The 26759-nt window shown below is 37.2% G+C and overlaps 2 pseudogenes across 2 annotated transcripts; both read left to right on the top strand.

The window, feature by feature from the left end:
- The first annotated feature begins 16658 nt into the window (after positions 1–16658).
- LOC143559055 (uncharacterized) lies at positions 16659–18936 on the top strand (annotated as a pseudogene). The gene is made up of 9 exons (XR_013139858.1): positions 16659–17027; positions 17229–17366; positions 17465–17577; positions 17660–17769; positions 17850–17999; positions 18098–18253; positions 18335–18414; positions 18482–18531; positions 18615–18936. The product of XR_013139858.1 is annotated as an uncharacterized LOC143559055 (transcript).
- Positions 18937–20233: 1297 nt separating this feature from the next.
- LOC143559045 (protein CROWDED NUCLEI 4-like) lies at positions 20234–24046 on the top strand (annotated as a pseudogene). The gene is made up of 8 exons (XR_013139854.1): positions 20234–20474; positions 20705–20914; positions 20983–21236; positions 21403–21673; positions 21763–21846; positions 21929–23391; positions 23476–23617; positions 23697–24046. The product of XR_013139854.1 is annotated as a protein CROWDED NUCLEI 4-like (transcript).
- The last annotated feature ends 2713 nt before the right edge of the window (positions 24047–26759 follow it).

Genomic DNA, 26759 nt, shown 5'->3' with positions numbered 1-26759 from the left:
GATTCTCCTTTCATGATGTATTAATAGCTTGTAACCTATGAACTTCCCTTACGGGAAGAAGTAGTTGCGTGTGGAAGGCGGCAATACCCGCATAAACACAACGCCAAAATGTTAAAAAGTTCTAAGGAAAACCTACACGCAGGTCAGATGTAGGTAAAGTTTAGCCATCCTTGTAAGTGCAAGTGACGGTCTTACCCGCACAATCACGAACAAGGAAGCCAAACTTAACTTACCGTCTACCACGTTAAAAGGTTAACTTATGAACACTTAAAAGGATAAGAAAAACCTACACGCAGGTCAGATATAGGTCTAAAGTTAAAGCCATCCTACTAAGTGCAAGTGACGGTTACAGCCGCACAATCACGAAAGAGGAAGCGAAAACTTTAGTCCATTATCAACCACGTTCAAAGGTTTAACTTAATGCCTTAGAAATTTCGAAAAGGAAAACCTACACGCAGGTCAGATAGAGGGTAAAGAATAGCCATCCTACCAAGTGCAAGTGACGGTTTTACCCGCACAATCACGAAGGAGGAGGCGAAACTTTAACCCATCATCAACCACGTTCAAAGGTTCTTATTCTAAACACTTGGGAAATTGCTAATTTAAACTAAGTATGCAAGTCATAAGTTTATAAAGCAAAGAACCCAGGGAAATAACAATCTTATACGCAAAGAGATTAATATTTCACAATCGATTACAAGAATGGCTGGGTAACTACCCGCCTAAAAGAAATCTATACAAGGCTGTCTATCCTAGCAGGGGGAAGGGATCTTCAAGATCAGGCTTCAGGGCCACCTCCGCTTGGACCAGCACCGTCAGAGCGCGGCTGCCCAAGGAAAGCCTTAAGGATGCTTAGCCCATCATCAGCAGCAGCAGCTTCATTCACCTTCTCCACCACTGGATGCGGGAAGGCAGCGTACTGATTCACAGCTTGGTCATAAGCAGCTTCAGTATTAACATTGAATAAAGGGAAGTTGGAGGGCGGAAAGCCTCTCTCAGCAAACCCTAGACCAAGCAGGAAGCCAGTCTTCTGCCCATCCTCATGAGAAGCGTTGAGGGCTGCGCTCATTGCATCGTCGTAAGAGGTCTCTGAAAGGACCCGACGCACAACCTACAAAAGAATATTACAAGTTAGAACATTTTCTAATTACGAGCGGAAAGCGTAAAGAAAAAGATAAAGATACCTCAGGCAACGCTTCTCGAAGCAGCCATTGGAGGGTAGCTTGACTTTCTTTGTAAGCACGTTCGGCTCCGCTTTTATCAAGGTTGGCAAGTTGAACTTCCTTGGCGGCAGCTTCTTCGACGCTTTTGAGTTTCCTTTCAGTACGGTCAAGCATCCCCCTCTGGTCAAGGATCTCCTGCAGCTTCTTGGCATCTTCCATTGCCAAGGCGTCATGAGCATGTTGAAGAGCCTTTAATTTGCATTTAAGCTGCTCATTCTCTTCGCGAAGTGGCTCAGCAACAGCTTCAGCCTTGGCAGCCCTCTCAGTTGAGTTTCGCGCAGTCTCCTTGGCCAGCCGAAGCTGTTCATTCACAGCTTGGGCAGCCTTGGAGCGGGCCTCGAGTCGCGCCTGGACTTCAACCTCGAGGGCCTTGAATGCCTTCTCCTTCTCGGCTGCGGCAGCGGCCAACTGCCGGTTCTCCTCCCGAAGAGCCCGCGCTTCAGATACATCTTTGGCGCGAGCTGCTTTTAACTTGTCGTTTTCACGACAAAGCAGCTCGACGCGGGGCTGCGTTCGGGCCTGGAGAACCCGAAGCTCATTGGTTAGCCTACCCTCTTGGTAGCTAGCCATGGCTTCCCCCAACGCACCATGAGGAGCAGCGTGGCGAGCCCAGTCCACGCACTCCACAGGGGTGCGAAGGGTTGTTCCTCGGCGTATGTTCCATCTTGGAACATACACTTCATTGGAATCCGACACTGCAAAAGAAACAAAGGCAGTTAGGAAAAGATGACAAAAATATACAAAGAAAAAAGAACCCTACGTACCTGTAGGGTCAATAACAGGCCGATAGCCGCCAAACCCATCACCTGAACCTAAAGGAAATCCATCCAACAGGTCAGGCAGACGGGAAGGTGGCGTAGATCGGCGGGAAGCCCGGCGCGTACCTGATGGTCCGGCCGTCGGCGCCGGTGGCGCAGGTATAGTGGCAGCCGCCGTGGTAGCCATTGTTGGCGCCGTCTCCTCAGCAACAGTAACCGCCGGCTCCGTGAAAGATGCTGTAAAAACTGCACTCACGGCCGGCGGAGACACCTTCTCAGCTGGAACAGCCTCAGGAAGGCTGGAACCAGCGGAAGCAAGCGTAGACGCCTGGGTCGACGCCTCGGGAAGGCTGACCGAGCCTACCGTCATTGGCGGGGGAATACTTACTCCAACTCCACCCTGGAATGCGTCAACATCCACACCTGCACAAGCAAAAGTGTTAGAAAAATTTATTTGAAACAACAAATATAGACAGGAATTATGGGGGTACTTACGGGGTTTCTTGAGCTTGAACGCACGGACGAGCGGGGGCGAACCCGATGGAGCCGGCCTCTTGACACCGGTAACCGTCGTCGTCGCTGCCTCCCCGGAGGTAACACCTGCAGCCTCCGGAGCGGTGGTCTCCTCACCACCGGGCTTCCCCGCCACCTCTGCGTTATCTGACTCCGAGTCAGATAGGACTACCGGGTCGGCCGTAGAGGCCACTTTCTCCTTGCCTCTCCCGACGGCAGCCTTTTTCTTCCGCACCAGTGGAGGACCTTCTGCGGATTCCTCAGAAGAAGAAATGTCATGAACTCCAGCAGCAGGCACAGCATTGAGAGGTTCAGGGTAGAAGATAGGCTTACCTGGCCGTCGGTGGCTCAGGATCTCTTGGCCTGGCGGGTAAACCTCCACGAACCGACCCGCAGTCTGCTCTAAGATGGGCAACTCGTTCTCGTCCAGAGCACGAGTACCCATCCGCGCAGGACCATCTTCCTCCCGCGGATTCAGGAGCGACTGAAGATCGTTACCCTCTGAAATCAACAAGAAAGTTAGAAAAAATCGTAGTCAGCAAAAAAGAAACAAGACATACCATAAGGGGTAGAGTTCGAACCATATTCAAGGACGATCGGAACCTTATCCGCATTCGCCGCCTTCCACACCCGGCTCATCCCCAGCATCACCATCGCCGACTCCGGAAAACGGAAAACCGGGGACTGGACCCGGGATATCTTCGCGAACCATTCCGCCTCCTCGTAGTTGATGGCGGGAAGGTTCGGAAGCGGCTGGCCATTCTTGAACTTCATGGCAATAGGGATGGCTCGAGCGGATATAAAGAAGAACTCTCTTCTCCATGAGCGAAGACTCCGCTCGGTGGTACAAATCTTTAAACCCTTGATACGGGTTGTAAGAGTGTACCACCCTTGGATGCACCTCCAAGTATAGAAGGTCATCAGGCGGTCAACAAGGGGCTCAAGGCCCAGTATCCGGCACACCCACTCAAAGTGCCGGACCTTGGCAATGGCCATGGGGTGCACCTCTGTCAGGTGCACACCGTGCCTCTCTAGGACACGGTACACAAACTTTGTCAACGGAAACCTAAGGTTCCCGTAGACAAAGAATGCAGCATAAACCCCGATTTTGCCACTAGGGGCATCGTACACAGTATGGTGGGGCTCAGGAAACTCAGGCTCGAGAGACTCGAGCATGAACTTCCTGACGATATACTGGTACAGCTCGACAGGAAGATAACACTGGCATTCGCCAGCAGTCTTCTGATCATCAGCATCGTGAGAAGACATGGTGGAAGAAAGAAGAGATTTCAGAGCAATGCTTTACTGAAAAAGAGAAATTCGCCGGAAATTACTGGAGAAGAAGAGATGAAAGTGGAAAGTGTGAATTGCAAATAACCTTCTCCCCCTTTATATAGCAATCGCAATTAATGCGATGAATTTAATACGGAAGAGAGAGAAATCAAAGGTGCAATGAAACTATGACGCGTGGCAAAAGCAAACTGGCAACAGCTGTCAAAAAGGACGTGTGCCAGAGATTTCGCGGCTACGCGCCCGAAATCCCGTGCCCACGCGCCTGAAAAAGCAACTGGAATGACCACATAATGTCATGTCGCCATAACTTCTGGCACGTCCTGACACAGTCAGAAGAAACCGTCGCACGACGTTTGAGGTATTGGGTTGTTATCCATCCAACTCTTCAAATTTCAAAATTTAAAAATTTGAAGACCAAGGTTCAAAAAAGTAAGCGGGAAAATATCCCTTACCTTGGCAAACAAGTAACCATAAGCCGGGTGTGGGTACAGTGTAAAGGCAAAACCCTTCACATACCTAACACCCGCAGGGAATTGAAGCTAAAATATTTGGCAACCAAGTAACCATAAGACGGGTGCGGGTACAGTGTAAAGGCAAAACCCTTCACATACCTAGCACCCGCAGGGAATGGACGCCAGGAATACCTTGGAAGTAAAGTAACCGTAAGACGGACGCAGGTACAGTGTAAAGGCAAAACCCTTCACATACCTAGCACCCGCTGAGAATTGAAACCAGGAAGGATCTTCTGGGCAATGCTTGTGAAAACGGAAGTAATATCCCCGCATTGCGGGAACATCGAGTACTACGTTGTTTGAGGCTCCAAGATGGAATTGGTGGTTTAAACATAATTGATCACTATGTTCAAAAACTACCAGAACCACAGGGAGAATCCGCACAACTAAGACTCAATGCTCCTGACTTGCGAGGAGGTTACAGACCTACCCGCATCATACCCAAAGACCAAGCAGGAAACTCGGGAATTTCTGCAAGTGACAAGGACTTCCGCGGGAAGAACCCCCATGGAAAACCTTACAAAAACCCCTTTTCAAAACCCTTTGCTTAAGTCCAAAAGTTCACCTCACTTTATTAGACATTCGTGAGAAGAACATTGGACTGGGGGGACTTGAAGAGGTAGGTCCCAGCAGGGCTCAGTTGGTCCCGCATGAGTCACCTTGAACAGGGATGTCTGCGCAAAGACCATCTACTCCCGCAGGACCCACCATGCTCAGAGAAGCCTACGCGCAGTATGCAAGCTGCATACGCAGGGAAAAGCCTCCCAATGGTAAAGTAACCCGTCTGTTCCCGCAGTTGCGGATACAAGCCATCAGGGAAGGCTACCCGCACAGCATAGCTACACGCATAAGGCTTAACACTTACAAATATTCAGTGTCACCTGAAAGAATGAGCAAAGGCGGGAGGGGGAAAACTCCCGCCAAAATGGGCCAGTCCGTATGATGGAGGATCTTTTGCGTGATACCTGACGAGGTAAAGACAAAAGATCTGACCAAGAATGCGACAGCTCACTGACAGCAGCGTGGCAGACAGCACGCCACAGCACTGTGACCAATAGCCGCCGCCTACCCACCAACTCCTGCCAGACCACGTGCCTAGCCTGCAGTTGGTAGAAGACGAAGAGTGCACGGCACGCCTGCTCTGTGTCAGCCGCTACCTATCCACCACTCACAGGTAGGGCACGTGCATAGGTTACAGTTGGTAGCGTGTTGGGCCGGCTAAACCCCTTGGAAACCCACCTTCGGCTATAAAAGACAGCAAATGGTATTATCATTTCATCATCTACTATCTCGTATAACTTACTTGATAACTGCTCTAATAGTATTCATATACTTTTATATTCAAAGAGCAATATAGACTGATTCTCACGCCGGAGGGTGGTCACAAGGAGAAACCCCCCCTTCTCAGTGACGAGCTTACGGTGTCTGTTTTGCAGGTTCCCTGAAGTACAACTTACTCTGCTGGACCTAACCTTCGTGGGAAACATTACTTAACCCCCAGATTACCTATAATCTGCCCGGGGTCACTTAGTGTTTCTTCAGTTTTTATATTTGCACATTCTAAAACTCTTTAAGAGTATTCATAACTCATCCATCAAACTCTCTCTTACTTTTCAGAAACACACAATCTTTTTTTCCATTTTACTTCTTTAACCCTAAATTATAAAAAGTTGTTACAGTATATTTTCATCGTCCATAAATAGAAAAAGAATAAAATAATCATTTGTATGTAAGATAAAGAAAAAAAATGACCTGTGAGAAGATTTTTAAAATAAAAGTTAAATTTTGAAAAGTATAACGTACTTTTAGTTAAATTAGAGAATAAATATAATGGATGGAATGTGAATGTTCTTAACAAATAACTAAAACTTTAGTATGTTATATGTTGCTTGGGCAAGATGTTAGGGATATTATATTTTAATAATCTTAATTTTGACTCATTAGTCGACGTTAAATCAAATTTAAGAAATATACCATGACAGTCTCAACTTTCAACTTATTTTTCTTCATCGAACTTTTTACTAACGGGGTCAAACTCCGTTAGTTTTTTATGACGTGACTGCTTGTGTAAACGCTTACGTGGAATATAAATTTTTTTATTAATATAATAACAGTAATATAACAATACACACACACACCCCCACCACAACCACAAATATTGTCCGCTTTTGTCCAAGTGAAAACTTCTCATGAGAGCAGTAGGTTAACCATTTTTAAATACATAGAAAAATCACTGCTTATAACACCCTAAACTATTTCCTAAATAATAAAAATCTCATTCACTAAATTTAATGGTTTGAATATGAATGCTCTAAGCAGATAGACTAATATCATCTCAATAAGTAAAGTTCAATAATATTGCAACCAACTTTTTTCTGTAATGTATATATTATTTATAACTAAATGCTAAGTTTTCTAATATATTTAATAAACAGCCAATAAATTGGACACATGGAAACAAATCATGGCCAAATCATTATCATTTTCGAATTCAAAATAATATGTTTGATAAAATCTTTTTGAAAGTCAATTAAACTTGGTCCATGCCTTCTTTTTAAATTTGGAGTAGGTCTAAGACTTCGTTGAAGGGGCAAACATCTGGTTGGTGATCATTAGTCATCTTTGAATAATACAATTAAGGTTAATTGACTAAAATGTTTTTCTTCCCATTCATCTGAGGTTAATTGACTAAAATGTTTTTCTTCCCATTAAATATAAAATATTCTGGCTGAGGTTGACCACATTTAACCGATTCTTAGTAACTAGGCGGATTTACAGAAACTCGCCTCGGTGACATATCTTGTAGCGAGTACTCAGAGAGTACTCGGCCTTGTAATCCTACTTTTACAACATTGGTCATAGGCAATTCGATATGAAATTTGGCCTTAACTGTGAAAGCTTTTGCTTGTTTAATCACCATTGGTCCACGTGGTTTCATTTATTAGGCCAATATAAATATATATATATATATATATTTATATTTCTCTGTAACCAATTTACGTTTATATTGCTGAACTTTAATAAGGTTATCATAAGCCACCTATACTTAAATAATTCTTTTGTTTAAACGATTTACAGTTTTATCTCTGAACTTTAATAGAGTTGTCAAGACGACTTTAAAGTTTAATTATTTTACTTTTTTACAAATATTTTTTCTCTTATTTTTTATTATACGTTTGTTTTTTATAATTCCGTTTTAACTTATATTTAAATTAAAGCTAACTTTTAACTTTAAACATGTTTATTTAACCATTTAGCTTTCTTAATTCTACCGTTATTTAGGTTAAAGCCTACATCGATATATCATATAACAAATACATGCTCACTGCATAACGAGAATAACAAAAGAATCACACACTAGTTGCTAAGAATTTGCAATGGGTGAATAGCTTCCATCCCATTCATCTGTTGTCAAATACTTCAAACTTATGTTGTTTTGGATTACCTCGTCGCCAGGGCCGTCACCGAGAATTTAAATACCTCAGCCGAGCCTAAATAAAAAGGCCCGTAGGCCTTAACGAAATTATATTTACTAGCGTACATGTATAAAACTTTTATCGACCGATTTATTATAAGCAGAAACTATTCTGAGCATGTAATTATGTTATAAACCATTGCAAATAACCGTATTTTTAACACCAAAAAACATATATATGTAATATGTATAAATACAGTTTGTGCTCTCGAAACTTATGTGTCTCGGCCGATGGTGCGGCTTGCACACCCTCCGAGCCTCCCCTTCTCGTCGCGTATGTATAAAACCATTAATGAGAAAGTTCAACTAATGTAAAGTTGCCCTCTATAATATGTAATATCGAGCGAGGAAGTTTCTAGCTTGTATTAGTAGTGTACCAACGTTATCTTAATAGAAAACTAGTGTTTGTAAATCTGGGATCTATTTATGTACCCATCGCGTTGCATCGGTTCACTAATACGCATTCGTTTGGTATGGATTAAGTTCCTTAAGATAACGACACTAAATTAAAAATTTTAGCTTGTCAGCGTAGGAAATAGTAGCAACATCCGTATAGCTTATAATAAATATAATTAACATATTAAAAAGGTCGTAACTATAACGAAATAGATTTTCCCACACGTGTTGTGCGGAGTTTTCGGTCGTTAAGACTCGGGTGTTGTAGCGGCGTGTCAATGCGAATTCGGTCGGTAAAACCTAGATTGGCAAACCCAAGCGTTCTTGGTTTTACAAAAGCATAAATCAAACCAGTGGTTTTTTGTTTTGGTTTAGTTTTTTCGGTTTGGATTTTTCTGTTTTTTCGGTTCCGTAATTGTTTTTCAGTTTCTTGCACACCCCTAAAAAAACCAAATAACGTCACAACTAATTTCAATAAAATATTTATACCCAATATTAACTCAGTTTGATCTCTAGACGTCGATGAAAGGTCCTTTCTGTTGTAAATGAAGCCAACTCCGACAATCACGTCGGCATCTCTTAAATATTTTTTAATATCAGTTCAATATTATGATTTTTCTCTTCAATTTCTGCTTTTATGTGAGCACGCAATCTATGAATAAAGGTAACAACCATTTATTTAAAAAAAAAAATACAGTTTAGTGAAAATTCTAAAAGTTTCATCACACTTATATAAGATACACGAGACATGACTCATGAGCGACTATTTGTCAATCATATACTAACTTTTGTTGCAACTTGTGAGTTGTGACTATTGTCATTAACGAGAAGGATCAGTTTCTTTGACAATTATTAAACATAATTGTATATTAAGGTTGTTACTTGTCATTGAAAAGGGTTAATCAGTTTGCTTTTGAGATAATCAATCAATCAATCAATCATACCCAGTAAAATCCCACCGACAGCAAAGTTATAAGTAGGGTCTGGGGAGGGTGGGATGTAGGCACACCGTACCTCTATCCAAAGGAATAAAGATGTGGCTTCCAGAGAGACCCTCGGCTCTAAGTACATGTGTATGAAGCAAAATAAAGGAAATCAAAGTTTAACAGTTATATAAAAACTACTACTAATTATAATAATATTAATAATAAGATCACAGTTTAACAGCTATATAAAAGCTAATAATAATTATAATAATAATAAATGTAAGGGAAATACCATTATGGTATGTGACCTAAATAAGTTAAGTCTAAGCCCTAAGGTATTCAATTCTCTCTAAAAATCCTTAACTTTAATTCTACTTCTCCACGAATTCCTATCCTCAACCATGTCCTCGGAGAGGTTTAGGTCTATCAAATCATGCCTAATCCTCTCATCCCAAGTCAATTTCGGTCGTCCTCTACCCCTCCTCCCCTCTATAGTAATGTTTTCTACGGATCTAACAGGATTCGTCGTCTGTCTTCTCTTTACATGTCCAAACCATCTCAATCTCCACTCTCTTATCTTGTCTGCTATGTTCGCCACCCCTAATCTCTCGCGAAACACAACGTTTCTTATTCGGTCTAGCCTTGTGTGCACACACATCCAACGTAGCATTCTCATTTCTGCTACCTCCATCTTCCGCACTTGTGCCTTCTTGATGGCCCAACAATCTGTTCCATATAGCATTGCAGGTCTAACTGCCACCCTATAGAATTTTCCCTTTAGTTTAGTCGGGAAACTCTTGTCGCACAATATACCTGTGGCTGCTTTCCATCTACACCATCCTACCTGAACTCGGTGGGTCACATCACTGTCTAATTCCCCATCGCTCTGTACAAATGATCCTAAATACTTGAACTTCGTTACCTGCGGGACCACCTGACCTTCAATTGTGATCCTAAATACATTATACGCCCTGCTTGCGGTGCACGCATATAATGTATATATGTGTGAACCCTCGGGTGGGCAAAAGCGAAATTGCACTAATTTTGACGTTATTTTATCAATATCGTGAAAATAACGTTAAAAGTGGCGGAAGGTTAATCAGGCATCATGTGGTGGCGTTGATAGCCGAAAGACAAGGGTACATGCACCAATCGGTCGGTGTCCCGATGGTTGAGTGTTATGTGTCTTATGTCCAAGGCTTGATGCAAAACTACAATCGAGCCGAGGGTCTCACCGGAAGCAGCCTCTCTATCCCTATGGGGTAGAGGTAAGGCTGTCTACATCTTACCCTCCTCAGACCCTACTATAGCTTTGCTATTGGTGGGATATACTGAGTACGATGATGATGATGCTTTTGAGATAACTATAAGTTAAATTTGTTGGTTCATTCCATAAATATACAAGGGGACAAGAAGAGATATATACGAGGCATGTGTGACTTAAATATTGTTCATTAAGTAAAAGAGAAGGCTCTTGAAATCGTGTTTCACTCAAAGATATTGGGGTCTCTTGTTTGTTACCGAACTTCTATTTTATCCCCCTTTTCCACTAGAGTCCATTTTCGATATTACATTAACTGAACTACGTACGATTCTATATGTAAAACAGTCTTGTAAGATTAATAGCTAATAAAAGTTGCTATGGTATTAGTAAAATGGGAAGAACGTATGCACCATAAAAATTAATACATGCATCATCAATTGATAAAATAATGACAAGATAAGAAAAATTAAATATTAAAAGTAATAAATAATCATATCATAAGTTTAATCAATCGACCTAATTGCCGTTCAGAAAAGAAAAACCAATCAACTTGATAGATTTAATGTTTGGTACGACATATAAAAAATAAAATAAAAAAAATCCTTTTTTTTTCTTTTTACTCGCCATGCATCATGATACTTAAATCTTAAATAAATATGTATTGAATTAATCACATTTTTTAAGTTTGTTTATAAATAAATTGAATAAAATAATAATATAAGTGAGAAATCACGGTGACAGGATGGACCCATTCAATGATTTGGGTTGGATTCGCAGAATTGAGTTGATGATTATAGTACGTAGATGTTGGCAATCATTTTGGCTTTGAATACAAGATTTCTTTTTCTTTTTTATTTATCGGGTCCGTGGTTTATGGCCGTCCGACCAATGGTGCCTACTTGCTGTCCCATTCTACTAATGGACTACTACTCATATTATCATGACTTCTCTATCAATTCATATATTAATCAATAAAGTTGATGATGTATTACTATTATTAGACCTATTTATAATTTGATTGAATAGCTTCATCAAATGTTAAACATAAAAAATTGAATGTCTCTTAACATGTTTTAGGATTTGAGGGCTTCAAAATACGTTAGGATATGACTCATATGACCATATTTTACTTCATTACCGTTTTATGGATTGAGTTTTCATTGTCCATCAAAAGTCTCTCACAAGTCACAACACATATGATGTATGATTATCTTGCAATAAATTCAATATAAAATATGTGTTACTAAAGAAAAAGATACAAAAATGTCTCGTTTTATAATCCGTTAAGCCCCCAAAAAGAAAAGTTTAAGCCGACCCAGACTTTTTGGTTATAAATAAGTTATGTAATATAATTTTTATTCAGCCAAATCTTTTAAGATTAGTTTTTAAATGGTATTTGTTACTATTAGTAAGCCAAATACAGTTCCATACTTCTATTCAGTGATCAAAATGCCCTAACTATATTTAATCTTGTATGATTTTACTATCAAAATTTACGAACTTTCTGCATGATTGTGACGTATCACAAGAGTTTTCGGTCACCTTCAAATGTATTAAAATGAATACACCATAGCTCAAACTTACTACTATTAGATTTTTGTGTTTTTGTTTATTCATCACTCAAAGTCTCAAACTTGCTACTATTATTCTGAACTGTAAAACTGATCCAATCAAATTGGTATTTGATTAAGCCTTGTATGGATCAGCTCGAGTATCAGTTCAAGATTTTAAAAACTGGGTTTACGATTTTATTACTCTTTAAATTTCGGGTTCTTTCAGATTCAATCTAGGGTTTATTTTTAATTATTCGGTATTGATTACATCGGTTCTAACATGATACACATCTAGCGCTGTTCACGAGTCAAACCGAACCGAGCGAAGGCTTGCTCGTTGCTTGGCTCGTTTACAACCAAAGTGAACCGAACGGCTAAAATTCGAACCGAGCGAAAACCGAAACGAGCCAAAATCGAATCGAGCATTTTTCGATCGAACATCGAGCGATTTCGAGCATTATTTATTTATTTTTCACCTTAAAATTTTTAATAAGAAACAAGTTTAAATATTGTAAATTATATATTTTATAAATAAATTAGTATTTTTTAGACAAACGTATAATAGATTGCAAGTTTTTATTAAAAACACGTTTGAAGTGAGATAAATTGATCATGTAAACACACTTCTAGTAATCTAAAAACTTGAATAGAACAAATAAAAATATAAAATTGACGAAATAGGAAAAATTTAACGGGGTTAAAAAAAATTGTAAGCTTATATTTATGTGTTTTTTCTATATATTTATATATTTGTTCATATATAATTATATATAAAATAAATTAAAAATATTCGAGCCGAGCCGAACCAAACCGAGTAGACCTTTGCTCGTTTACAATCGAGCGAAAAAACAAGCAAGCATTTTCCGAGTAATTTCCGAGCGTGCGACGAGCGAGTTCGAGCGACGAGCGGTTTGGACGGCCCTAACACATCTCTATCCTAAGTTATTACAAACCTTTTTTTATATCATACAATCATACATGATACATGTTTATTTCTAATATGTAACTTTCGTTAAACAAGACAAGCAATGATTAATTGCACCAACTTTTCTAGAAATTAATTAAGGATAAGGAGAGAGGAATCATATATGATTGATTTGTTTGTTTGTTTATAAAAGCAGAATACATTTACCATTAAAAAAACAAGGCAATGCATAATAGAATAAACTAAAAAGGAGAAAGACAAACAAGAAACACCATTGCTTTCTTTTTCATTTGTTTTCTAGATATATGTCAGATCCAGTCTTCATTGATTAATTAAACAAGTTTAAATTTGATATGTCATTGACGTGTTAAATTTAAGTGCGATAATTTTAATAAGCACGTATACATGATATTAATTTACTATAGTAGTAGTAAGATGGTTTGATGCATATATAATCATTTTCTTTATCATTTATGATGTGTCTATGAGTCTAATTTAGCGAGGGAAGTGAAAGAAATTTTAAAAAAGTCAAGAAAAAAAATCGTATTCTATAGTTCTTTTAGGATAGGAAACGAGAGAGGAAAAATTGGCAGCTTAATTTTTTCATTCAAATTAGCGAGATTAAGAGAGAAAATATCCTGAACACAACTTTTTTTTTTCTTTTGGGCTCGTGATTCAGAAACAAGATAGTTAATTATATTTTCTCCTTCATTTCCTTTCTCTCCTTGATTTTCTTCTAAGTTCTTTTCATTCATTTATCAAATTTGAAAACACAGCCTTAAACCTATAAATAGAAATGTTTTTAAGGTTTTTGTAATCCTCAACTTGATTTGTAAAATACATGAAAAAATTATATATTATGAAAAGTGATTAAAGTATTGTTGTTTCAAAGAATGACCAATAATTACCACTAAACCAATTAAGTTGAGAAACAATGAAACATGATTGCTTGGAAATATATTTAAAAATGAAGAAAAAGGAAGTGGTGAAAGGGAGACTTGTTATCATCTATCCACATTCGAGGAAGTATGTGTTAGTTGAAATTAGGTGAGAGAAAACAATTGGGTGGTTGGAAACATATCCATATTTGACCAATTTGTTGGCTGCTAGGGGGAAACCTAGTTAGGTATCCGTCAACACACATCTAATAATATATGTATTTGTTTAATAAAACTCACCATATTGATGGGTTTATTTTATAAAAATTGGGTCACGATCCATATAAATTCAATTTTAAATACTAAACGTGGAAAAGGTAAGAGCACCCACACCAAGGATTATGTGGCATGGCAAAGTTGGCCTTTTAAAAACCTCATTATTGACAATATATGTTTTAAAAGTTTGCTCAAACATGTTGGCATGTTTTCTAAAATGAAAATTAATGTCTAAAGACTTGAATCGTTATGTTTTGCATTAGTGTACTAAAAACAGTCTGTGCTAGCACAAGTTATAAACTTCATGGCTATGCTGAATCAAGTAACATATCTAACCTACACCTTAACTTATTTAACATTTCTAACCTGAACCCGTAAAACCTATATCTAAACCTGTATATATTGTATCATGTTCAAAACCCCCACTCATGTGTACGTTGAAACGTTGTGATTTTTTCACGTGAAAAGAAACAAATGTGTAAAACACTATAATTTCTAAATTTAACTGATGGTACTATTGATATACTATTTAACTTTTTTTATAACTTTAGTTAATTATTAATCTACTCATGGTTGTAGTAAACTAGTAATTAATATCTACGTGGGCTCATTTAAATTGCTATAATCCTATAGTGGGCCTGTTCACTTAAGTTCGGCCTTAAAGTATATATCGATGACAAGGCCCAATAAAGAGAAATGTTATCTACATGTGACAAGTAGAGATGCACAAATCGGATTTTTCTAATACCTAGTTTCGGGTATGGAACCGGGTTCGTGTATAATCGGGTATTGAGAAATCAATATTGAGAGAAATCGGGTAAGGTTCAGGTAGGGAATTGAAAAAACTTAACCCTACGTACCCGGGTAGGGTATGATCGAGTTCATGTATAACCGGGTATGTGCCTGGGTATGACCGGGTATTAATACCCGGTTTTGAATTTATAACATTTTATACATATTTAAATTCATTTAAAATTTATTTTGCTTTGTAGTTTATAAAAATAATTAAAATATATTAAAAAAACCATAATTCAGTCAAGTACAAATTATTTACTTTATAATATACATTTTAAATATGGTGTCTAATTGTTATAACTATGTGTTTTTCATGGCACTTCGCGGCAGTTTGCACTGTGTATTGGATTGAAGATATCATTCAAAATGAATAAGATATATGTGAACTAATGTTTGCTAGTTTGGATAGTTAAAAATACAATAACATACACTAAAAGTGTAAGTATAACAGTTGATACAAATAGAACCGTTTTACTGAAGATTTATTACAAATACAACAGATGATACACATACAAGTCATGTTATTACCTAAGAAAATACAGCTACACTATTAAATTTATGTTAACATTAAAGTTTAACTACCATGATTTAGTTCTTAGTAAGATAAAACAAAGAATAGGCATTTGATTCTCAAAATTGTCTTGTGGGTGTAAACAAGGGTCCGCCTTGCCAAAAAATGAATATCAAACAAGCTTTGAGATCCAATAGGTGTCGTGACATATAAGGCGACATTAATATCAAAAAGTGGGTCGATGGTAAAGAGACATGCTCGTCTAAAAGCATAGGGGATGTTGGTGGATTCGGAGATAATGTATATCAACTTCTTTGCGTAGTGATTGGTTCACCTATTTTCTATCATATTGAAGCCTCAAAATTGCTAGGTTGTTGTGGGTGCAAATAATACCGGTTGGTACGTGAAATCATGAAAGATGATTGTGATAACGGTTGCCATGCCTAAACAACTAACTTGATAATATTTTTGCATTGTCATTACCATCACCGTGCTCAAATGAGTTTTAAACTTATCATTATGGCACAAACAATTAAAAAAACATTGTGTATTCAGAATGCAATTATGACATAAAACATCTATTAACTGTCCATGCTCAGATGCATCTCAATTCATCATTATAGTTGTAACTTATCATGCCATAAACATGTTGTCCAGTTTATGAACTGCACACGTTTGACTTAAACCCAAACCCAAACCGTTTAAATTTGTATCGACTTATACCTTGTCAACGAGTCATGTTAGAATTATCAATCCTACGCCAAACGTCCTCCATCTTATAGCCTTAACCATTGTGCATGAGCATTTGGTGCAAAAATCACAAGTAGACATGAACTTTCAATAATTGGTTTTGCCAATTTGTACATGACTAAGGGGGGAAGCTTGTATTGTGACCGGGAGTGGTTCTGGTCAGTGTAAATTAATGTGTTTTTCTTCGAAAGGTTTTCTATGTATCGTTTTCGCCCTAAAATTTTAAGCCTTGTAAGCCTCTTCATAAAAAGTTTTACACGTATTAAGTCCGGTTATCCTGTATTTTCATCCAAACTTCACCACCATGAACATAATTCATGACTTTTGTTCTCAGAAACATTTTCAGTTTGAAATTTGTCATTTTCTGATTATTTATTTTTCTGTCTTCAGTTTAACTTAAATCTGTTAATCTTCTTTTAAAAAATAAAGTATCGATAAAAAGTAAACTACTTTAAACAAGTGGATTCTACGTTGTCAAAAGTTAAAAAAAAAAGAAGAAAACAAAAAAACATAATTTTTTTTTCCACATTGAATAGTCCTCAAATTCAATTTGGCCACCACCACCAGTCCGTCCACCAGTGTTCTACTATAGTGTTTGTTCATCGCCACCATGACAACAAAACCATTATTATTATTATTATTATTATTATTATTATTCCTCCTAACAATCATTACCCTCCTGCCGTCATCACCGGAATCCCGCCGCCTCCCGCTTCTCGGCAAAAACTCACACAGTCTTCATGCAGCTAACTACACTTACCAAATAAGATACTTCCAGCAGACTCTTAACCACTTTGGCTTCGATGATCTTCCAAATTTCGCACAACGTTACCTCATCAACACTGATCACTGGTCTGGCCCATTGGGCCCGATCTTTCTTTATTGCGGTAATGAAGGTGACATCGAATGGTTCGCTGCTAACAGTGGGCTTGTTTGGGAACTCGCTCCTCGGTTCGGAGCCATGGTCATCTTCCCTGAAGTAAACCCTCAAATTAATCTATTACCCCAATCTAACAACAATAATTGCATGTTGTACAACTCACTAGACGCTAGTCGGGATTAATTGGGATCAATCGGATTGGAAATTTTTGTTTTAGTTTTCAAGATTATTAGGGTCGGGTACAAATGAAATTGACTTACATAACATATAAATAACTAGAGTAATTATTATACTCCACAGTTAGATAAATTACCATTATTCTGGTTCAAGTATCCTCATATTGCAATAGGCGCCCTCGCTGCATCGGCACCAGTTCTTCAATTTGAAGATGTCGTGCCACCTGAAACATTTTACAATATTGTTTCCAATGATTTTAAAGTTAGTGCATACTTATTTTCAATTATTCAGTTACATATTACTATATTAGTTAAAACTTTTAAAAAACTTTACCATTTGTTTTTATTGTTTTACCATAGCACGAAAGCACAAGTTGTTTCGACACCATAAAGAAATCATGGGATATTATAGCTTCTGTGAGCCAGAAAGCAAACGGTCTTCGTCATCTTGCCAAGACTTTCCACTTATGCAGGTTAGTTATTTATTGTTAGTCAGTTAGTTAATGTGCTTTCATGATATGGTTTGTGTTTATTAGTTCAAAATATTAATGACAGGGAACTAAAGAGCAGTGATGATCTTATTAACTGGTTGGACTCAGCGTATAGTAGACTACCCGTACCCCGCAGATTTCCTAATGCCATTGCCTGCATACCCAATTAAAGAGGTTAAAAATTAATTAGTTTGAGTTATGTTACAATTTATTGTAATTATATATTTTTTGAAAATAAAATGTTCATCTGACAGGTATGCAAAGAGATAGACAATTCTGCTAACGGGGCTAATGTTTTAGACCGAATCTTTAAAGGTGTAAATGTGTATTATAATTACACTGGAGAATCCAAGTACTTTGATTTGGATGATGACCCGCATGGCATGGGTGGTTGGGATTGGCAAGTAAGCGCGTTTTAATAATTATTAACTATTAATTATTATAGAACTGAATGTAACTAAATTTATTAATATTCAGTTATGTTTTGTGTTACCCGTTACAGGCGTGCACTGAAATGGTTATGCCAATGTCTAGTGACAAGGATTCTAGCAGGTTTCCAGAATGGGCGTATAATTACACATCTTACACAGAGGAGTGCGTGAATGAATTCGGTGTGAAACCGAGGCCCACTGGGATAACAACCGAATTCGGTGGACATGTAAGAATTTGGGTCTTATATTTAACTATTTGAAAACATATATAAATATGTTTGAATGAGTTTGGTTTTATTTGTTTGTAGGATTACAAGGATGTGTTTAATAAATTTGGAAGCAACATTATTTTTTCAAACGGTCGCCTAGATCCTTGGAGTGGCGGGGGGTAACTAACTTCTTTAACCACCATTCGTTAGTTTGTGTTAAACTGAATAAATTTGTGTGTTTTGTAGTGTTGTGGAGAATATATCAGACAGTGTAGTGGCTCTTGTGACGGAAGAAGGTAATAATATAACTGATTGGTTTGATATGGTTCGACACTTTGACTTTGTTTTGGACAAAGAGGATGATACGTTAATGTGTCAGGTGCGCATCATTTGGATCTGAGAGCGGCTAGGACTGATGATCCTGATTGGTTGGTGGCACAAAGGGAGTCCGAGGTGAAGATTATCAAAGGATGGATTGATGATTATTACACAACTAAGAAAGCAGCTTTTGACATGTAAAGATCCTTTGATGTTTGTGGCGCATACGAGTTCGTCTAGAACCCTTAACACGGCTCTTGTTTAGTGTTTAATAACGTTTGATCATTAGTTGATCAAGTGTACGCGCACTTTTGATATTGAATATGACGTGTCTTGTTTCAGAACCAACAATATGTCGAAAACCACATAATAAACTTGTACACGGTGCATAATATTGTAATATGTAAATCCTGGCATTTTGTTAATTAGGGTAGAACTGATTAGTCTTTTGGACCACAGGTCTACTAAAATCGACAATCTGTGATATTTTGTATGTATATGAAGTTGTTTCCTTGTACAGGCATGTGAAGACACGTTTCTTTTTGGTTCCAAGTGTATATGTTGTGGGTCTTAACCACTTCTTTGATTCTAGAAAAGAAAAGAAATAGATGTCTTGTTAATTTTTTGTTATTAAATTTGCGTATGATTCTATTAAACTTTATCAAAATTGTATTTCATATTAGATATGGGTAATTTGAGTTCCTCTAGCGGTTGAGTCATAGAGTTGAGGTAAGTTATTTTTATCTGATTTCATTAGTTAACATTAACGCAGTATTGGCGAGATACTGTGAGTTTTTTTTTTAAATAAGATTTTCTCATGGTTTAGAAAAGTTTTATCCATAACTAGTTGAATTTAAAAGTAATTTATTGAAATTTGAAATAGTAAAATAAAATGACACCTCGGGTATGTTTGGCAAAACTAGCTGGTAGCTGTAGCTGGAAGCTGCTAGCTGGTGGCTAGAAGCTGATGACTGGAAGCTGGTAACTGTAGCTTTTTAGATATATTTAGATGTTTGGCAGAGTAGCTGGAACTTTTAATAAAATGTATAAAATTACTAAAATGGGCATAACTATAAACAAAAATAGTAAATGCATTTATTTTGGAAGGTTATTTCAGTAAATTAACATACTAAAAGCTTGTAGCTCTTTCTAAACGCTACTAGTAGAAGCTTTAAGCTTTAAGCTTTTTCTTCTGACCTAAAAGCTTCAAGCTTCTTGAACCAAACAAGGCTTTTAATTGAGTAGGAGTTTTTTCTTAAAAGCTTAAAGCTTGTAGCTCCTAAAAGCTTCATGCCAAACATACCCCTCTTCTGATAAATACAACCTTTTTCCCCTTATAAGTTATAATCTAGTTTTAAATTTTTGTACCCCATTATAAAAATGGGCCAAACCAGGCTTTAAATGGTCTGGCTAGACCAATACCTCTTCTGGGCCGGTCTTTGATCTAGAAATTGACGTGGGGTAGGCAGTAAGAAAACGGTACTTTCCACTGACGTCATCCGCAATGAATGCTTTATATTTCTCTTAAAATAAATATAAAAACATAAAATTAAAAGCGCCGATGAATGAATGAATAATAATAATAATAATAATAAAATAATATAACCCAGCTGTGAGCTAAAAGAGTAAAGCCATCATCCCCAAATTCAAAATCAAAACCCACAAAGAATCAAACAATCGAATCGATCTCATTCTACATTAAATCTTTCATTTGTCATCCATGGCTAGTCCTCAATCAGGACGATTCACATCTACTCCGTCATCAACAACCAATAACCCATCTAGGGTTTTGAGTTTCAAAAGCCCTTTAAGCGGTGAAACCATTTGGCAGCGTCTTCGTGAAGCAGGATTCGATGAAGACTCGATTAAACGAAGAGATAAGGGTTCACTCATCGCCCATATTGCTAAACTTGAAGCTGAGGTTCTTTATCTTCTTGATTTTATTTATTTATACCTATTTATTATTTGTTTTAATAATTAGGGTTTTTTTCTTATTTTGGATGGATTACATTAATGGGTATTAACTCTTTTTAAAATCTTGTTCAAACCCTTGAGGGAAATTGAAGGGTTCATTGATTTGCCTGTTCATTTTCTGTTTATATGGTATGAATGTTGTTCTACTATGTATTGATTTGTGGTTTTAATGTATAGATTTACAATCTTCAAAACCAAATGGGGATTTTGATTATTGAAAAGAAAGAGTGGGTTGCCAATTACGAGCAGATGAAATCCTCTGCGGAGATGGCTGAGTTGACGCTGAGACGCGAACAGTCTGCGCATATGTCGGCTTTAGCGGAAGCGAAGGTTCGGGAAGAGAAACTCAAGAAGGCTCTTGGAATCGAAAAAGAATGTGTTTCCAATGTAAGAAGATATTTTTTTTTTGATAATATTATTTAGAATACTTTCTTTAAAAAAATTCATATTTGTAGATTGAGAAGGCTTTGCACGAGATGCGTGCTGAATGTGCAGAAGCAAAGGTTGCAGCTGAAGCTAAATTAGCTGATACACGAACAATGATGGATGATGCCGTAAAGAGGATGACTGAAGCCAAATCTAAAATGCAAGCTGCTGAATCTTTGGAAGCAGAAGCTAGTAGGTCTCGTCGTGCTGCTGAAAGAAAATTGCACGAAGTTGAAGCACGTGAAGATGATCTCAGAAGACAGATAAATTCATTCAAATCTGAGTACGTTTTTTCACCAATCTTTACTATTTATTATGTTACAAACTTACATCATTAGCATATCTAATTGTTTGCATTGATGGTTAAATATTTGCAATGCAAATGGTTACTTCTTATAGATTGATTTATATTCGTTTCGTTACATTGATGACTTTTGTTAATATTTTAGGTGTGATGCAAAAGAAAAAGAAATTCTTCTTGAAAGACAATCTTTATCTGAAAGGCAAAAATCTCTTCAACAGTCACAAGAAAGATTACTTGATGGTCAAGCTTTGTTAAATCAACGGGAGGATTACATTTTAAGCAGGACTCAAGAAATAAGTCGTCTTGAAAAAGAGCTGCAAGCTTCAAGATTAAACCTTGAAGAGGAGTCTAAAGCCCTTAAAGATGAAAAATACAATTTGGAGTTAAAATCAGCTTCCTTGGATGCAAGAGAAGAGGTTCATTATCATATTCTTTAATAATATTGTTAGTTTACAACTTAATATCAAACATATTTACTAAAAAAATTATGTTTGACTGTTTTCAGGATATCACTAGGAAGGAAAATGAGTTGAAAAAGAAGTATGAAGAGTTGTGTAAGCAGCAAGAGGAAATTGCTAGCAAGGAATCTGTGAGTCGAGACACGATTACTCTAATTGATATATCATTATGTTTGATATCAGATATATGAATATACTTTTATAATTTCACAGGACCGAATTAAAGAGGTGTTAGCTAATCATGAAGCTGCTATGAAAGAAAGAAGCTCTCAATTTGATGCTGAGTTGGAATCAAAGCTCAAACAGATGGAGGACAAAATCGAGAGTAAAAGGCGGGCTGCTGAGTTAAGGGAAGTGGAGCTGAGTCAGCGTGAGGATATAATATCAGAAAAAGAACATGACTTGGAGGTCAAGGCAAGTGCCGTAAGTGATAAAGAAAATGATCTTTTAGAAAAACTGAATGCTGTGGAGGAGAAGGAGAAAAGAATAATTTTAGCAGAAAACGAGGTTGAAGTACAGAAAACTATATTACAAAAAGAAAAGGAAAAGATGAATAAGATGAATTCCGAGATTCAAGAGTCGCTGAAATTATTGGATGAAAAAAGTAAAGAGATTTCTCATGCAGAGGAGAAAGTGGTGGCTATGAGACGTGAAACAAACGAGTTAATGATTTTGGAACACAAATTGAAAGAAGAAATTGATTTAATAAGAGCTCAAAAACACGAACTTGAAGTTGAAGCGGACCGGTTGAAAACAACAAAAGCTGAATTCGAAGCCGAGTGGGAAACGATTGATGAAAAACGGGAGGAACTAAGACTAGAAGCCGAGCGTATTGCAGAGGAACGAGTTGTGATTTCAAAGTTCTTAAAAGACGAGCGTGACGTTTTAAAGCTCGAAAAAGATCTATTCCGTGAACAATATAAAAAAGACGTTGAATCACTTTCACGCGATCGCGAAACCTTCATGAGAGAATTCGAACAAGAACGATCCGATTGGTTCAGTAAAATTCAAAAAGAAAGAACCGATTTCGTGATGGATATTGAGTTGCAGAAAAAGGAGAGTGAGAATTGTATTGAGAAAAAACGTGAAGAAATGGAATTATATTTAAAAGAAAAAGAGAGAGCTTTCGAGGAAGAAAAAAAGAAAGAACTTGAATATATTTCATCTTTGAAAGAAATAGCTGCAAAAGAAGCCGGACAGGTTAAATTCGAGATGCAAAGACTCGAACTTGAGAGAAAAGAAATTAATATCGACCATGAAAGGCGGGACAAAGAATGGGCAGAATTAAACAATTCAATTCTAGAACTTAAAGTTCAAAGGGAAAAATTAGAGAAAATGAGACAACTTTTGCACGGTGATCGAGAAGAGATTACTGGTCAGATTGAAGAGCTGAAGAAATTAGAAGATGTGAAAGTTGTGCCGTATCGTATTGCTGCAAACGAGATTGAAGGAAGCAATCCAAATAATAATAATAAACATTCAAAAAGATATGTTGTGAAGAATCGGGCTTTGGATCATGATAAAACGGACGCTTCTACTAAAATTGAAACGAGTAATGGTGGGTCCCCTCCTGTAACCACCCCTTTCGGGTGGCTCAAAAGATGTGCTAGTAGTTTGTTGGAACAAACTCATAACAAGAAAAGAAAGCAGCAGAAGGAAGAAACACTTAGCCCTCGGTACAGCAAATCTATTTCCTTGTTTATTTATATAGTTTTATATGTTTTTGTGGAGTTATAATGTTATAATCATTTTTTATGCAGTGGTTTATCTTCGCTATTGAATGATGTGGAGAATGGAAATGGATCGAGTGGAATCAAGGAGACGACTGTATAAATAGACAAGATCATCACTGTTCGAGAAGTAGCGTCTGTTACTACTGAAAATGCTGTTGAAAATACTCTGGTAAAACATTTATTAATATAATTTGTTGAATATATATATTTGTATCTTTTGAACTTGATTTATATGGTTCCTTGAATAGGAGGGCGGACTCAAACATAATGATAAGTTGGTGAGCCAAAAGTTGAAGGGTCAAGTTGAAGGGTGAAGTTCTGATTTGTGATGTTTCAAATGCATATATACATATATATGACATATATTGTAGGGTTTTTAGGTAATGATGTTTGTAGTTTGTGTTCTAAGAAGTTTGAAGATATTTTAAGGTAGACATATATACCTATAGGGTTTAGAGGCGGCTTTCTCTTAACCTTGTATTCGGGTGTTGATTTCTTTCCCGAATGGTTGGTCTTATTAACCACTTAAGCAAGTGTACTACCAGCTTAAGGTTTTTGGTTGGGAGTTGTAAATGGTTTGCTAATGCTAGCTTATGATTTGGTTTGTTACTGTTGGCATGTTGCTGCTTGTTTAACTATGTTTGTCTGATGGATGACATTTGTTGGTTTGATTATTATTATTATTATTATTATTATTATTATTATTATTATTATTATTTATTATTGTTTATTTTCATGTCTATGGATTCACAGTCTTCTGGCTGTTGGAACCTGGAACTTACGACTTGTAATGTTCTTTTTGGTTGTTTGGATCTTGTTCTATGTCTGAATGTTCAAGGGGTTTTATTGTTTGTTGGTTTACTGCAAATTAACTAAGGCTAAGGGTAATGGGGCTTGGTTGAGCCCCAAGCGAGCCAAGCAAAACCCGACACGTAGGCGATGACATGACACTGGATCAAGCCCCTCAACCAAGCCCCGGAGGGTGTAGTGGTCCAGGTGATCCGGGGCTTGATCCAATTATTTATTTATTTTAAATATTAATATTAAAATTAATATTCTTCTTCACCGATCTTGTTCTTCACCTTCACCCCACCAGGTCTTCTTCACTGATCTTCTTCACACCACCTTCACCGATCTTCTTCACGGATCTTCTTCACACCACCACCACCGATCACCGGACCATCGCCGTCGTCTCTCAACCACCGGACCATCGCCGTCGTCTCCAAACCCACTGTCTCCAAACACACACTCCCTCCCTCTGTCTCTCTCTCTCTCAAAACCCCAATCTCACTTTCTCTCTCTAAATCCTCATCCCTTTGCGCCCCGTGGTCTGGCTCGCCCCTCCCTTCGCGCCCTTGCTCGCATGAGGGGTGGTAATGGTGTGCGCAAGCCACATTTGCAGCCACCTGGATCACCCCCCTCCTCCGCGCCCCATTACCCACAATCTAATAAACTCAAAAAGTTGCAAAGGCTACGCGGTAGAAGTTGCATGGCTAAACAATTGCGATGCCTAGTTGGTTGGCTCAAGTGAGCATTGGACCAATGCACGCTACTTATTACTTTCTTAATCAATATAACTGAATGGTTCTTTCAAGCATTAAATTTGGTCAAATTGGACACACGTAATCGTATTGGTGTAAGCTAAAATGTTTGACGTCCTATTTTTTACAATTTTGCTATGTTCTTTGTCTTCACCATATTACAAGTGGTCCTAAACACTGTGTATTTGGTATACACATATGTCACAAGTAATTACACCATTAAATCCGATACAGCATTAAGAGGCTTGGTGCATCGATGTAACTGGTTACACACACTGTTATTTTCGTGTTTCAAAATCTATTATAACAATGACTTAAACCTAAAAGGTTAAATGTATCATTTTACTGGATTAAACACAATATAAACTAATTTGTGTAAAAGGTAATTACAATATGCAACACCCACGTGTTGAACTCAATAAGACGACATTTATGCAAAAAATTGGTCTATTTTTCTTTTCTTTTCCTAAAACATCATAAACACGTGTATATAATCATTCAATTGTGTCAATCATAAACCTATTTGATAACTTACTAATTACACATAAGATAGTAATTAATTACTTTTGAAACACCCACAGACACAACACCTTGATTAAACTTACTCTAAAAGATATTTGTGTTCGAACGCCTCCTGTGACTTGATACGTGTCTTAGCTGAAAGCGTATGCACAAACATCATTAGCATAAAGCTAAGTGAGAATCACATTAAGTATCTGAACGTATGAACTCAATACCCAAAATAGCTCGCAACAAAAAAGTTTTACATACAATATTTGCAAGTGCAACCTGGTGTATTGTACGCCTATAAGCATGTAAATGGGCGTATAACAACCATCATTGATGTATAATCTCCCTTATCCGGAGTATAATACGCCTCTCGATGTATGGTATATCCAATTATCCATATAAGATCTTTGGTGTTGTTTTGATGGTTTTAACAAACAATATCAAATATAAACATTCCCAAATATGTATAACACATTTTAAATACATTATAAATACTCCTTTAACCGTTATAGCAGTCTCCGCATGCTTAGAACTAACTTAATCTTACAAAACTAGTCTTGAGACTCACCATCAGGTTATCTACAGTTTGTGACCCGTATCGACTTACCTCGATTATGGATTAAACTTTTGCTCATTTCTCTTGGTGGTTATTTTTAAAGACCTCCTTGTTAACCAATGTAATTCTTTGGATCGTATACTTTTTAAAACCATTAACCTCAAATGAGGTGTTCCTCTAGATTCAACACATCAACAAATAATTCAAATTCAAAGATCTCATATGCCATTCACCTTGACCACAATGACATAAAACGAACTTAACATAGATGAAATTTACAACGTATTATCATACTATTCAATTTCATAAATATGGGTTAGTTTGACCTAATACATAATAAACATATTTATATTAGAGGTTAGACCCTTCACTCATTTCAATAACAATGTTGTTTAAATTTCCAACTTACCCTCTTTTCGGCCTGTTTAAAGGGAAACTTACATATTTTCTACTTAATAAACTCCAAATTATATTCAACTCTTTTAACGTATTTCAACAGATACAATCATACAAATGACTATTTGGAACTAATATACAAACTCTAACTTTACACCAATACTTTTCATAGATCATAAAATGAAATTTTTAGTTTTTATAAACTTCCTCGCAACTACTACACTATACATTTTATTAGAGAGCCTTTTAAATGCATTTATATGCAAAACCTACAAAAATGAATTTTTTACATGTAAAAATGAGTTTTT

This window comes from Bidens hawaiensis, unplaced genomic scaffold (assembly GCF_021521415.1).
Source record: "Bidens hawaiensis isolate Kalapana, Puna unplaced genomic scaffold, B.hawaiensis_p1.1 tig00019690_1, whole genome shotgun sequence".
Lineage (NCBI taxonomy): Eukaryota > Viridiplantae > Streptophyta > Magnoliopsida > Asterales > Asteraceae > Bidens > Bidens hawaiensis.
Note: the sequence above shows the minus strand (reverse complement) of the source record. Positions and strands in the feature narration are given on the sequence as shown.